Source organism: Passer domesticus, chromosome 15, assembly GCF_036417665.1.
Source record: "Passer domesticus isolate bPasDom1 chromosome 15, bPasDom1.hap1, whole genome shotgun sequence".
Taxonomy (NCBI): Eukaryota; Metazoa; Chordata; class Aves; order Passeriformes; family Passeridae; genus Passer; species Passer domesticus.
The window spans coordinates 13,420,488-13,434,765 of NC_087488.1; the positions used below are offsets into that span (position 1 = coordinate 13,420,488).

The following is a 14,278-nucleotide window of genomic DNA, read 5'->3' on the forward strand; positions in this document are numbered from 1 at the left end:
CACAGACAGCCTTAGGGGCAGTGAAGGTCCTCTCGCTTGAAGATGGTCACAGTGGGTGAGGAAGGCTCGAGGTGGAGGGCTTGAGGTGCTGTTGAGGGACATCTGCCTGATGAGGTTCTGAGCGTCAGCATGGGATGTCCTCACCTTCCCAACCTTGCTGCCCTCCGTGGCTGAGAAAGAGGAAGATGATGGTCATTGGGACTGGGGCTGCTCCCTCTGAGAGAGCCATGTCTGGGGGAAAAGCGTGAAGAAGTGTAAGCCCCTCGCTGCAGGGTGTCCCCATGGTCATCCTCCTCCATGCTTGCCTGCATACAGACTCACATTCAGCTGGTGGCTCTTAAGGGTTTCAAAAAGACAGGGAAAAAGAAGGACTCTCAGTGGGCTAAAACTTGCTACACCCAAGCCTTGTCTTCCTTGGAAAAGATCTAGCGGAAAAAGTTGGAAACCACTTCGCCAGAATTGCTTACTTAAGGGTTGGCAAGTTAGGTGTTGTTCTTGGTGTCTTTCTGGAGCAGCAGAAAAAAAAAGAACCAGGCCAGGCTGGGAGTGATGCTGCTCACCAGGACAGCAGGTGCCCAAGGGTGTCTTTGCTTCCTTATGGAAGGGGAGAGGGGTGCAGAAGGGTTTGCTGTGCCACCAGGGTCTGTGCTATGTTTAATTCTCTTGCAGCAAGAAGAATGAGGTTGATGTTATTCTAGTTCTTCCTCTGAAAACATTGTTTATAGTTGCTGAGTACTGTCCAGCGACTGCAGTGCTTCACCCCAGGGCAGCAGTGTGATGGTGGTGGGTGATGTAATTCCTGTGTGCATCTCCTCAGGTTCTTCCAGACTGACTGTGCCTAACGCCAGTGCTGAGTACACTGTAAAGGCAGGAGACTGGGGGTTGTTGTTGTATAAAACATCTGTTTTCATCTGTCACGTTTTGGCTTAGGTACTGTTTACCTCCAGCACCAGGGTCCTGGAGTTATCCCTCTCTCGCCAGCCTGTCGCTCAGGGGAGGGTTTTTTAATTACTCATTTCCTCTGCAGGCTGCTTCATTTTGTACTTAGTAATTTACTTATAGCTCCCTGGCTGCTCACTCTCTGAGGCATTTTGGTTTCTAACGTGTTTCATTTTCTAAAAGAGATATCCTTTAGTGTCTGGTTAATTAATCTGGCTTTGTAAAACAAGACCACCCGAAGCCCTGGGCACTTCTGTTGTCATTCCCTCTGGCTCTGGTATCTGTGCAAGCTCTCTGCTCCCTGTCATTCTGTTTCTTCACTTGGTTAATCATAAGCATTGTGACAGAAAACTATGTCAAACAGCAACCTCGTTGCTTATTTCTCTCCCCTTTGCTCCTGACTCCTGGAGTGGGAATGGCAACTTTCCTTCTGCATTGCTTTCAAGGGAGGAGTTTAATGTACACTTCTGAACTCTACACAATAAGGCGTCCTCACAGCTTGGCTGCTGGTTGAGCTACATAAATAAACTTGGTGCTCCTCCCTTTCTGACTTCCAGAGTAGGAAAATGTTTTGCATCAATCTAAAGGAATTTGCCCCCTTGCTTCTGTCAGGTAAACAACTCCTTACTGGCCAGTCAAGGGTTTGTAACTCAGACCAGGAAAAAGAAAACCTTGTTGAAGCTTGGCTTACAGAGTCTTGATTGAGGCTCGAAACTGTCTGCTCTTATCTCATTATCTCCACTCTTGAAAAATCAAGCAATTCTCTCCCAGTCACCCTCTCCACACACACACACACAAATCTCTCCCCAGTAAACATAAAGTGCCATTTCTTCTTGTAGAGAAGCCTGTGAGCTTACTGCCAGCTAATGTTGTCAGAAGGAGGACAAAGTGAAGACAGGTTGTAGTACACAGATTTTACACAATGTTTTCTGCATATTATGGTAACACTCCTGCTGTGTTTGATACAGCCACACCTTTTCCGTGTACCAGCAGAATGTACAGTTTATGTTAAATTTCAGGAATTGGTGGTCATTCCATCCAATGTTTTAGAGGAGGTCCTTGTGATGTGGGGAGCTCTTGCTGGTAATATTCTAAAAACCAGTTGTTTGAGTGGTTGTCCTCCCTTTTCCCCCCACACCTGTAAAGGATGGCAGAAATGTGCAAAGCGCTGTTTTCTTTGGACCACTGCAGTCACTGCTGCTGTTACTTTACAAGCAGAGGAAATGCTTGTGCATCATGAGATCATGAATGGAAGCAGAGGGTTCCAGGAAAAAAGTGTCTTTCAGTTGTAGTTCGTACTGTTCGTCAAAAAATAGATGATGAGCTCATAAATTCTGTTTTCTGAGGTTCCTTCTCACTTTACTATTTCTGTATAGAACTTCTCTTTTCTAAGTTTTCAAAGTTTAGTAGTAATTCCTGAAATGTATGGAGGATCTTGTCAGGAGGGGTGGGAAGGGAGGGAAGAGGGGGAGTTTGAGACCTCTCTTGAAAGCTGTACTTACCTCCTGTCTCAACAGCCCTACTCAAAATCAAGGGCTTTTGAAAAGCTTTGTATCACTTCCTCCATCATCGTGGTGTGTGGATTCTCTGCTGTAACCAGGATTTTACTGCTGGGCAGGAGGATCATATTCACCAGCTGTGTTGTTATGGGAGGTTGTATTTCACAGATGTGATGACATAACTATACAGTATAATTAAACAGTAATAACCAACAAAGAGGACATTTCCTAGAGGTTAATGACATTTAGGAGCAAAGTGGGTGGAAGAGTGGAGGGCCTATGGTACAGCTGAAGATCCTTAATCAGTTTAATTAATAAGTGCCACACTACAGCAGACATCACAAATATAAATCAAGATGAAATGATGGAAGTACTTACATCAAAAATAAGTGTTTCGAATCAAATTAAGGATTTGCTAGAAACTCTTTTTATAGCTTGTAATGTTTCTTTAGCTGTGCTTGTGGGAGCTGGAAATCTGTAGATAAATATCTGGGTATTTTTCTATAAGAAAGAAAAGAACTCAAAACTACCAGGAGAATATGCACTAGGTTTTAAAAACTCTTGATACCAGCAAAAGTATAAGATAGAGCAGGAACCATTAAGTGCAGTATTTTTTCCTGTTGAATACAGTAATTTTTTAAAATTTATGGTGTAATCAAGTGTTCACAGGATCAGGTTAATGATGAATTATTAACTTTTTCTTTGTTTTGTTCAAGATTGACTCAGTGTTAAAAATAATTGGCAGTAGCAAGTTAGACACTTCAGTAACTAAAATAAGCATTTCTTTAGTTATTTATTTATTTTGTCCCCCAGAACAGAAGGCACTGTAGCAGTTGAAAGTTTAACTTGCTAACCTGAATTTTAAGTAGCTATGAGTCAGGTCTTCAGATGCTCCTAAATACAAAAGTTCTATTGACTAAACCTGCAAGTGTTGCTTGAGCATAGCCTGATAATAGCACTTGAGCTTTCTGAACTGTGAGCTCAATAGATTGGAAAATGATGCTTGTCTGGGAATGTTTCATGGGATATTTGCTTATTGCTGCTGTGACCATTTTGAATTTTTGCAGTAGCATAATTAATGGAGCCTGAAGTTGGTGTTTTTCAGTGTAAATGAGTTCTTTCAGTATGAGGTTTCTAAGCATAAAAACAAGTTTTTAAACCTGTAGTTCTTTTAGCATTTAGGAAATAAATGGAGGAGCATTTTTAGCTTGAGAATAAATTCAAGGGAAGTAAATATATGGATGTAGGAAATCAAATTAAAACACAGAGTTAAAATAAAAACATTATGTATATAAGCCCCATTATAAATTGAAAACTTACCCTGCATGTCAAGTTTTATTAAGAGCATGCTGCTTTATTTATAATGGGATTTTTCTAGATGCTCAATAAACTTGACAAAAATAAATAGTCCAATACTCTGACCACACACCAGGGTGCTGATCCTGCAGAATTTTACATGTGCATTAATCTTTCCATATTGTGAGTACACAAGTTCCCTTTGCTGTTTGGGTAGTGGGGGTGTCTCAGCAACCAGAAAATGAAGAACTAGATCCGATTTCTAAGGGACATGGCTGTACAGTCTGGTAGCCAGAAACTCCAGGCTCTAATTCAGGTGTAAAAAAACGCCATATTCTAGGGCAATGGAGATGTGCACAGTGCATGGCAGTGTTTTGGTGACCTCACCAACCACTCAAGCTCCATTCTTGTGGTTGGAGCGGTGCCACCACGGTGGGGACCAGGGAGGGGAGGGTGTCCTTACATCTGGGGGCAGCTGCACACCCTGTGTACACACACCAAGGAAATGCTTTGACCACAGAACCACGACTGCAGAACTAGTTGTTTCTGAAATGCTGCATATGTATGTTGTCTCTGGTAACTCCTCAGGTAGTTTTGCTTTTTAAATACTGCCTTATCTACATTTGCAACAGTTTTTTTTTTTTTTGTTCTTTGTTTGAAATACGTTGTTTGCTGTGCTACAGCTTGTGGATGGTGGTTTTGCTCTTGCTAGAAACCCTTTAAAGATTTGCTTTCTTAGTGCTTCATCTTGTATTTTTCATGCTCATACTTAATTTCAAAGACTGTCTTTGAGAACAGGTTTTTTTGTTGCACAGCAAGATGTGATAAAGGATTACCTGATTTTAATTATGGAATTCATGTCAAGTAATAATTTTTGGCTAAGCAGCTCAATTTGTCATGAGTTATATTAAACGTTTAAGGGAAAGTTTCTCTCATGTGAAACTGCTGCTCAATTTGTTGATTCAAAAATAGCTGTGCTGTAAGTCAGGTTGTGAATATAAACTAAGGTTATGCAAAACTCAGTGTATGTCCTTATGGATTCTTTTAAACCAGGCTTGGTTCAGCGTAGCTGATGTGTTGATTATGAAAAGATTAATTTAATGAGAACATGCCACACTTGTCTTGTACAGTTTTGTGGGGAGTCTCAGATATAAAGTCATAAATGTGGATTCAAGTTGTGCTGGTGTAACTTCTTTGTGCTAGCAAACTCTTAATCATGGCACATATCCTTAGGTGACTGTGGATTCCTTCCTGTGGGTACTATTTTGTTTTCATATAAATCTAGAGGATGAATGAGTGTGAAAGTTTTTGCTTTTCTGGAAATGGGGAATAAAAATGATGAAATCTGTAGTAATTCATATTCTTAGTTATTTTGGTGCCAGCTGTGTGAGCATACTCATGGTAGAGCATCTGTCCTGGTAACAAATTAAAATAATGCTGTTTGCTTTGGTTTTTACCCTCCCTCTTCAGAAAAACATGATAGGCAGCCTTGCACTGAGGGCATAAATGACAAGCAGATTAATGTGCCTGTTGTCTTTGTGAGCAAGCTCCCAGTAACTGCTCCACTGGCCATTTGGCATCTGAGCTGTTCTGTGGGACACCAAATTCTCTCTCTCGGTGTTGCAGTTGCCTGGAGGAGTAGATGTGGCAACAGGATGTTGGTAGAGAACAGGGAACTACTTGAATTTGCCACTTATGCCATGCAAATAAAGGCTTATTGCTGGCCCAGGTGTGGTAATTGGTGTCTGTTATTGAGAGGAGTTTGTGCAGTGATGTCAGACAGCAGAGCCAGCGAGGGTTTGGGGGCTGCTCTGTGACAGTCTGGGGTGACAAAGGGGACAAAGCTGGTGAGGTGCTTGTCAGAGAGCTGACAGTTCCCTCCAGCTGGCTTTCCTATTCTGGGGGGATCTCTGCTAGCACTCAGCTCCATATCAGCTCCCCTGGCACGTGGTGATGCACTGAGCTCCTTCCAGCTCAGTGTCTGAGCAGTGCCTGGGTGTTCTGCCATCAGAGCCAAGGGGCTCCGTAACCAGAAACGCTTCACAGACCAAGCTTCACCTCACTGCTGGTTGGATGTGGATGAAACAGCTTTCCTTTCCAATCCAAGTGGAACTGTGGTTAAAAAAAAGAAAAATCATGTGCTTTTGAGTTGGTGATGTTAATGAAAAGGGAGAAAATTTCTCATTTGCTTTTAGTACAGATTCTTTCCTTTCCTTTTCCTTAATAGCTGTCCAGAGCACAGAGGCTTCTCTCACATGTAGCCATGCCCAACACCAGCTTTGTTTTATTATCTTTGGTTCAGTCCCTGTACATCCAGGAGTTTCCTCAGGCTGAAAGACTCATGACTGAGATATTCACTGTAAAGAAAGAATAGTCCACAGGGTATTGGGTGGTGAAGGTCTTTGTTCTCTTACAGCTGAATATGCTTTGCAGCAAATGCCTGAGAAGTCCCCTGAGTTTATGAAGTGTTTTCTGACAGGTAAACTTAGGTTAAAATGTTGTTTTATGCATCTGAAATGGCTGATGGGCCCTGATGTAACTGACTGCAAGACTTAAACCAGGGAAAATGTGGAGGTGTCATTTTTGCAGTGATTTTTTTTTTCTTTGACAAATTTGCAAGATGAAAAAGCTGAAGCATTTTTTTTCTGTCTCCTGAATGTGAGCTATGAAAAGACATCTTGATGTACTTCCAGACGTGGTTAATCGACTAATTGTGAGTACAAATTATTGTCTGGTCTTAATGCATTCACTTCAGTCAATAATTCAGTATTAATCACTGAACTGTTTTTTCAAGTATTTATAAGTCTCCCTATTTCAGTTGACTGCAGACTCCTCATAAAAGCAGATTGATGAGATGCTTATAGAGCAGATGAATTTCTCCCTTAAGTAAATGTGAGTGAAAATTTCCATCCAATTGTATATTCTTTGTTTTCATAGTACAAATACAATTTTACTAATGTCTATTCACTCTTGTACACAAATGTTTTTTGCTAGTAATTCACATCTTTGGTTTCCTCAGAACAGCTCAGTAAATGCATGTGTGCATTCCTTCTGCATGGCACTTAATTTTTATGAAATACATATTTTATTGGACAGTAAAACATTTAAGTATCTTAATGGCCTAATTAATACTCTGTATCCACTTCTGTCATGTGTATTTTGCTCTTCGTTAAGCTTCTGCTCCGTTTTTCATGTCCTCGTGCATTTTTTATCATAAAAATTTCAAGCAATCTTGAGAGAGCAGTCTATTACAAGGCTGTTCTTTGAATATTCAGCAGCTCTAAGATTTGATTGATAGTCCCTTCCCTCCCATCCTGTCTATTTTTAGTAACTTAAAAGCGAGTTTAATTTCTTGGGTTGTCCTTTGTTGTGCTTGTGCAATTTACTTTGGTGGTTTTCCTCCCTCCTTTAAATGTACCAGATATGTAATTTTCATGTTCTTTAAGGACATCTTGACAGTTGGGGAGAAATAATGTAGAAGTTAATTAGGAGCTCTGCCTTAGCTGAAGGAGCAAAGATGGACAGTCTTTGTCTGGTTGTGTTAATATATGCTGTGTGATTAGGATAGAAGTGGAAGGAAACTTTAAGCACATTGTTGCCACTTACTATCCTGCCCCAAGAATCTTCTAGCACAAGAGCCTGTTTTCATGTGCAAGCACAATCCACTCCATCTTTTAGGACAGAATGAGGAGACAAAAAGCCTTGCAGAGGTGGTGTAAGCACTGTGGAAAAGAACATCCCTCCCCCTCTCTCTGAAATACAACCTTGGAGCTGTACCCCTTTTTTCTGCTTTGTGCCACTTCAAGGAGAGCCTTGGGAAATCTTCCCACACAAACTGTTTTAATCTTCTATCTCCCTTTAGGCCACATACAGAAGCCACCAACAGTTTGTCTAAGCAGGACTGGCCTCCCTGCAGAGCCAGTTTGTGCACTTGCTAAAGGAATTGTTCTTGAGCAACTTCAGGCCTTTCCTCTCTCGAGGGCATAAGAACTCTGGACTCTTACACACTCGGAATCCTGATTGTGTGGGAGGAGGAAAGGACGAGAAACAGAAAGCAAATTTTGTTTCTACCTGATGGGTAGACCAAAAATTATTTTGGTTTTCATATTCAGTTTGAGGCATAGCCCAAGCCAGTAAGGGTAGGCTCTTGGTGTGGGAGATGTGCCAACTGCTATTTATTTATTGATTTTGTTCCTTTTTTTTTAATTATCTCATGGCTGGTGTAACGTGGTGCTGGTGGCTGCCTGCCCACCATGTGTAAAGGGTGTTGGCTGTCAACAAGCCAAGCAATTGGGTGGCTTTGCCTCCTTCTGCCTTGTCCATTCAGCTGGATAATTACTGTAGCTCTTCTTTTCCCGTCTCTCCTTCAGACACTATCTAATGAGACAAGATAATGAAACTGTTTTAGTCCTGGGAAGACCTGCAAAGGAGGTCAAAGCCTGGCACATGCTTTGCTGCTATTGCCTTTATGGAATATTAAGGCAAGCCCTGAAGTTTCCTTAAGGTATAGGAATTCTTAGGGGAAAATTCCTGATTGCTAGTGGTTCAGTGAAAGAATTGCTATAATTTTTTGTGTGTATGTTGTGTAAACAAGGCATATGCAGATTGGCTGTTGAAAATAGGCACAATCGAGTAGTTTAGACTTGCACATCATCTGTTTACAATTGTGTAAAAATCGCTGCAAACGGCCACAGGATGAAGTTGGGAAACAGGTTTGTTTTGGTGGATATTGATTCTGAAGGTGAGGTCTCTCGTCACCAAATGGGTGCATCCTCTTCTCCAAGAGACTACAGTGTCTTAATTTCTTCCTGCTTTGTTCTCTATTGCAAGAATGAGAATTCCTATTAAAAAACCTGTAGGCCAGAACTCTGTTGTCCAAAAAGCTGATACTGCAAGCTATGAAGTTCATATAGATCTTCTACCTAAGGTACATCCATTAAAGTGAAATGTTTCCCTAATTCTATATTCTCCTGAAGCGAGGAAAGGGAGCATTAAACTATACCATTAATATGACAAGATAACTCTCCAAAATTTTTGTAATTTAAAAATATAGAAACCACTGGGGTGACAACTTCCACATGTGCTGTGTTTTGCAAGAGTCATTATCACTTCAGTTGGTTAAACTCTTTTCAAGGACTAAACCCCTCAATACAGTTGTATATATTGGCAGGATTTAAAATACCTTAGAAATCTTGTGATTGTTTTTTATTGTTTGCAATCTTAACCACGTCCTGCTAGGTGGCCTTTCACAAGCCAATTCAGTACATCATCATCTGAATCATAGTAAAATTATTCTCTTTTTTAGTAGGACGGAAGGTTGTGCCTGGGATTCTCTTTTATCCTTTATTTTAAATGTCAGTATTTGGAAGGATGCAGGTGGATGTCACTTTGTAGACACTTGTGTAAGAGACTCTGTTGCCCCAAATGTTTATTTGGCTCTGAGTCTAGAAGTTGTCAGCTTTTAAAACATTTAAACTACCCTCAGAGCTGTTTTAAAACAGTAATCCTGGCTTCCTCTACTGGGTATTGAATGGATTGTGAAATGTCTTCAGAGGGAGTGGAGCGGACTTATGTGAACATTTTGCAAAGTTTTAACTCCATATGGGTAGTTTTTTATAACATACATAAATAGTACATTAGCTTTTCCAAATCACTTTCTAAATGAACTGAACCAGCCTCAAAGGAAAATACATCATAGTCATGCTCTGCGTGTTAGAGCCCTCTTAGAGAGCCTGGTTGAATTCAAAGGTTAGTACCATCCCACACACAGGCTTTTTCTGGCATATATATGTGGAAATTAGGAGGTTTTTTTCCTGAGCTTTACTGAGGTGATTTTGTTTTGCTCAGCCTTTCCTAATGTGTTTATAGGTAGTTCCCTGGCTTTGGAAGAGTGAGTCTGCTAAATGACTTGTGTGAGACCTTTCAAGGTATTGGGCTGGCGACTTGAAAGCAAACCCTACTATGATGAATGGCCCATTAGAAGAAAGTTGATAGCATTGTAAATGAGATTTTACATGAGAATCAAACTGCTCTAGTGTGTCCAGCAAAGATGCTGAAACAAGTGCCTCTCTCTGAAAAGGTTATTAGGAGATTTTATGAATTGTTTTGGTTTTTTTTCAAACAGTTAGTTTCCCCTTATTCTCCAGGGTACAAAAATTCCCCAGGAGTCTGGATGCTTGTAGTAATAAGGAAGGGTCTTCTCGAGGAAATGGGAGTTAGGATGAAAATGGGGGTAGAATTGAAGTCGGCCAGACGTGTGTGGTGAAAGGGGCAGGATCTGCAGCCAGCTGAAAGTTCCATGGCAGTTAAGCAAAGATTTGAAATTCTTGGTATTGAGTGAGGTATGGAAATGAACAACCAGTGCTTCTTGTAGAGGCCAACTGTGGCCCTGCAGTTAGTTCCATACTATCAGTACATATTTAATTCTTGGTGTACTGTTTAATTTCTTATTGAAAACAGAGCTCTGTGTAGAAGTTGGTATAGGGAAGTTCCTCTGAGCGTGGGTGCAGATGGGGCTTTTTTTTTGGCACTGAGGTAGGTGTTAATTGTGGTTTATGATTGAGGGGGAAACATAGTTGAGTGTTTCTGCCAAGATGAGCAAAGAAGGAAAATAGTTAATATTGACCTTTTTCATTTTAACCAAGATCAGTGGGACCAGCAGAGGCTTGGAAAGCCTCTCAGAAGGGCTCTTGAATTTCACAGAACCAGGGAAGGAATGAGAGGTGGTGGCAGAGGCTGAGTCACTTCTTGTGGTCTCTGCTGTGGTAGAATGGAAGCCAGACTTAGACTCTTATCTTAAGGTTTATCTTGGAGCAGGGAAAAATTGAGTGTGAATGGGGGCTAGGCAGTCTTTTCTGGTTCACTGCATCAGAAAATGGGTGCATGTGTGTGTGTATTCCAGAGCTGGTGTTGAGCATTTCTGTGACATCTCTGGAAAGCAATGTCACACTCACTGCCTGGTGCTGCCAGAGTAGCCACGGTCCAGGAGTCTTGAAGCTGCCAGGGGCTACGTGTTGTCATTGGGATTGGGAGCTGTGGTTTGGCAGTGCTCCCTTAGGACTGGGGAAAGTGGGAAATGAGAAATCCTCCAGGAAGGTGAGACACGTCAGGCCTCTGAACCCTTGCAAGGGCTGAGCAAAACGTGTTCCTGATCCAAGGCTGTGCAGTGTCTGCCATTTCAGCCTTACAGTGTAGAATTTGATGTCTGAGGAAGGGTCAGTGCAGGATGAGGTGGCCAGAGCAGAATCCAGAATTAAATGTCATCCTGCATTGTTTCATAAGAGTTGCCTTTCATTGTGCACTTGAATTTACTTAGTGGGACAACAAGTTACCATGGGGGTGGATGGACTAACCTTGTTTATCACTGTACTTTATTTTTCCAATACCATAAAACCTAGGCTGCTGTCAAGCACACACTTGAAGTATATTTATCTCCATGGAGTGCTTTTCTCTTTGAAACTTCTGTTCCACTCCACAGTTCTGCCAATTTGATCTGTACTTCAGCTTTGTTTAATGGCTGTTATCTGGTAGGGCTGGGATTTAGTTTTGGTTTGGCATTTTTCCTGTAAAACATTGCATTGGGATCTAAAATGAAGCTGCTTTAGAACTGAACACTCGGATATGATATTTGTTTTTGCCAGTGTTGTTAGAGTGACAGCCATATAAACAAAGCTCTGTGTCCTCTGAATAAGTCCCAAACTTCTGGGAATGAAGAGTCCTCCAGGGCTTTCTGAAGATGCTGCCTTAAGACACATCTTAGCTCTTAGTCAGAGTAGGAGTGACAAGTGTGATGTTGACTCTTCCAAGATGGACACTGGCTGAACAGGACTGAAATCCCCATTTTCTTGCAGCCTATTTTACAGAGGTAAGATAGAAGCCAGTAATGAGAAGTTATTCAGAAGTGTTTGAAGTGTAGAGCTACTTATTCTGTCACCCAGTCTAAACAGCTACACAGCCCCATGATAAACGTGGTTAAAGTCCCTGGAGAGATCCTGTAAATCCTAAATACACATTTACCACTTGAGCAAGGTGGGCTGCTCTTGTACAGAGAAACAATTGATCCTGCTGCCCCTGTGTTGATGTTTGTGGCTCTAGCATGTGTGGTAAGCAGGAGAGGAGTTAATTTTAGCTTGATTAGCAACACAGAAGGGAATCAAGATGACTGTTGTAAATCGCAGTGGGATGAGATCAATGAGGGTAGTTTATTTCCATGCATCTGAGTGGGTGTTCTAAGCAATTTAATTTTTCTTTTTTGTTTGTTTTTAAGAGAACCAAGAATGTTAATGCATTTAGTCCTTGAAATCCTTCCATGGCTGCAGTCCTGGATATTTTAATGTTGTTGTATGGTCACTGCTTTAAATGAACACCAGGTGCTTTTGTGCTGTTCCCCAGCAGTTCTTTGTTTCTCTGCTCTCTGTTACCTGGCTCAGCAGCAAGTGGCGAGTGATTTTCAGTACTGCACTCCCCGTTTTTTCTCCTACTCACCTTTGTTTATATTCTGGAGCATGTTCCCAACTGTTTATGATTAAACGTTGCTCAAACAGCCAGGGTAAGATTTATTGACACAAAGGAGGCTGGGAGGAGGGAGTGGCTGGCTGGTCATCTGTGTCTACTTGCAGCTGATAGTGAAGTTATTGACGTGGCTGTGGCTGTGCAGTGGCCGTGGTGTGTCCCAGAGGCTGCCATCCAAAATCACTGGCAAGGGACTGATCCCTGGCAGCACAGCCTTTTCCCCTTTGTGTGGCACAGAAAAAGCTCCAGCAAGGCAGTTTGTGTAGGTGATACACTCCTGTCTCTTCAGCTTGGCCTCCTGGAAACACCCCTTGGCTCTTGAGGGGGGGATCTCTGTTTTTCTCTTGGTGGGAGAGGCTTGGTGATCTCCACAGAGAGAAATCAGGATTTGAAACATGCTAAAGGGGTTGTGACCTACAGGAGTTTTAAGTGGTGATACTTTTAAAAAACAGTGCTGTTATATGGAATGCAAGGAAGTTCAGAATGGAAGATTGGAAAGTGAGCACTATTTAGGAAAATAAATTAAAATACAGAAATACTGGAGTTAAAAAGAGATTTAGTTCATTTTTAAAAGCCTTTTTGAAACTAAAGCAATTTGCTTCCTGGCCCCTCTTAGCTATGTACAAACCAGATAACTGTTTAGCTTTTGGGGTGTCTATATGCAGCATGTTAAGTTTTGGTTATTTATTTTCAAGTCACAGATACTGATAAATTTTCAAGTTTTAGGGAAAAAAAATAAAACATAATATTGACAATATACTAAAAAAATAACAGATTGATCAGACTAACATGGAAAGGAATGTTTACACTTCTAAGATTTGGTGATACCAGTGAGATACACACACGTGTTGCACGTAATTTACGTTTTCTCTGAAGATCAAATATTTCTTGGCTGGTACAGAAATGGTTAAGATAGGATCTAGACCTCCACAGGTTGGAATACCTGATTAGAGCAGCCGTGGTACGCAGGCTGTTGTGTGTTATATAGAGTCTCTTAACTCTCCTTATTTTTATGTATACAACCACACACACAACAAAATAACATAATAGGCTTGCTGTGTGTTACAGATGGTATCAGGCATCTGCAGTGCTGATAGTGAAACTTTCTGGTGCAGGAAGCCAACTTCATTTAAATAAAAGCCTCGTCTGCTCTTTGTGCCAGCCCACTTCTTCGGTGGCAAATTTTCATATCAGGTTTTTGGTGTCAGGCCACTCGTTCTGACACATAAAACACCTCCCTGTTCCCAAGCTTCAAAATAAACAGCAGCTTTATGGTTAATTTTAGCCTTTAAGGACATCTTACTAAATGTTCTCTGCAGGCCTGTTAACACCCCTGGGAATGCAACTGCAGGGCTTTTCAGCATTGAAAAGCTGAAAGGCAGAATAAATGAGAGAGTGGGATTGTCTGGCAGAGTGTGGTGCTGGGTGAAGATGTGGTTTGCCATATGACACACACAGAAAAATTCACTGTAACTTAACTGTGCTCAGAGACATGAAGTTGTTTATAGTAAGGACTAGACAGCAGAACAGAGCAGCTTCTGTAATGCTGTGGTGGAAGTGGGGCCAGAATTCACCCTGGGGAGCCTTTAACAAAAATAATCAAACAAAACCCCTAGCCAATATTGATCAAAAGGTAGATCTCATTGATGCAGATTAATTTATATTGTAAAAATCACATCTGATTTTTGTGGGTGTAGGCAAGACCTAAGGTTCCTACATTTAACACCTTGGCAGACTTGAGGCAGATCTTCACTGGCTGTACTCCATGAAATCTGCCCTACGTGCTGCTGACCTGCAGTGTGCAGAGGAATAGGAGCACTTGGGAAGGGAGCAGGAATTTGTGTTCTGATAGCCAGCCCTGTGCCCAGCACTCCTGGTTTGGAATGAATGGCATATTTTGAAGCTGACTCCAATGTTTTGAAATGTGAAGCTGAGGGAGGTACAATTTCAGCACCACCTCTTTGTTTCTCTGCCTGGTGGATGGGCACCCAGTAATAACCATGTCATGTTGTCATCAGTATTTAAGAGGTGAC

General features: G+C 41.5%; 1 protein-coding gene across 1 annotated transcript in view; it reads left to right on the forward strand.

Moving 5' to 3' along the window:
- Window positions 1-14,278, forward strand: part of FOXK1 (forkhead box K1) — a 56,211-nt gene that overhangs the window by 773 nt on the left and 41,160 nt on the right. The gene's annotated exons all lie outside the window — the stretch shown is intronic.